This window comes from Otolemur garnettii, unplaced genomic scaffold (assembly GCF_000181295.1).
Source record: "Otolemur garnettii isolate 467f Iridium unplaced genomic scaffold, OtoGar3 scaffold00329, whole genome shotgun sequence".
Lineage (NCBI taxonomy): Eukaryota > Metazoa > Chordata > Mammalia > Primates > Galagidae > Otolemur > Otolemur garnettii.
The window spans coordinates 237,580-239,101 of NW_003852724.1; positions in this window are offsets into that span (position 1 = coordinate 237,580).

The window sequence follows — 1,522 nt, forward strand, 5'->3', positions numbered from 1 at the left end:
AAAAAAAAAAAAAAATGGCTAAGGTTAGGGTTAGAGTTAGTGTTAGATCATGTGAGGCTGCCATCTCTAGCCAGTAATCAAGGGTTCATTCAGAAAGGCAAGTCTGTTTGAAAATTGTAGTGAAGCCATATCACTACAAATCACCTTCTTCCTCCTTCCCCCGACCCCACTTCTGTCGATTTCAGAGGCTCAGTAACATGGAAGCAAAGAGGAGAGGAGAAAAGGACACATTTGTAGTGAGATAAAGAAAGATTTTGGACCTTTAGTAGGTTTGAAGGGCTGAAAGCAGAAAGTGCTTCAAAAAGACCTTTCTTTTATTGTGAAAATCCAAATTCACTGAAGGAATTATGCTGGGGTGTGCAGAGAAGAGTTAGTGTCTTTGAAAGGAGCTACACAAAAGCAGAAGCCAAGGGAATGAGATTCTCAAGCCTGGGAAAGGAACAGTAGGTTATCATGCATAATTGGAACTGTGGCCTGCTCCCTCCTGCCCCCCTTGGAAGGACTTCAACGTGTGCAGGATATCTTCACGGTGGACACACGTGGGTAACCCCATGTTCCTCAGCCTTCTCAACTCTGGTAAAGATCCCCATGAACACGGAGGCACAGAGCCACAGAACCACTGGACTTGGGCAGCCCTGCAAGCCGGACGACGTTCATCTCAGCAGAAAGTGTGAACAGAATCTAGACTAAAGACCAAACAGTTTGCTCTACTGAGTCTTTCATGGGATGGGCATGGATGGGGAGGAAAGGCAGAGCTCCTTTCATAATTTTAATCTGTTTAATTTTAAGTTAAATAATTAGTTATACCTTAAAGAAAATAATGTAGGCTGCTAAATACATTTTCTGTCCCCTGTATCCATTTTCTACTTCTTTTTTTCCTGCTCTGGTCCTCAGTGGACCAAGCCATTTGGGGCAGCTGCAATAGACTTCCTTGCTATCTGGCTTCCAGTTGGGTCCAGAGAGCAACTGGGAGCCACTGGCCGGAAGTCAGAGGAAGACAGCAGAGCAAATCGGGATATTTATATCCAAGGATCCCTCCCGGGAGGCTGCCAGATCCCTTTCCCGAAAGCAGCACATCCTTGTCTGGTGGGCCTCTGTAATAGTCACTCTCTGGGTGGAGTTCTGTAACCACTCCGGCTCCTTGCCCTCTCCAACCTAGGTTCCTCACAAGCGTCTCTGTTATTGTTAGGCCTAGGCATGCTAAAACATTCCTAGCTGATTTCTCTTAATCCCACTTACACATTTTTAAGTAGTTTCTTTGTTAATTCTCCTTGATGAATTGCTTTTTATCATGCCATCTTTCCCTGCCAGGGCCCTGAATGACACAGTAGTGGCTTTTTGTTTTTTGGATTTTTTTTTCTCACATTTAAATGTGTGAACTATGATTAATATCCCTTATACATACCATTTTGTTTCTAGAATTAACAAATATACTTGGGTGGTCTGTATCAGAGCTTTGGGTAGATTACAAGTCCCAGGACTGAAGCCAAATCATTCTGAAGTTTTGGCATCAAAAATCTTA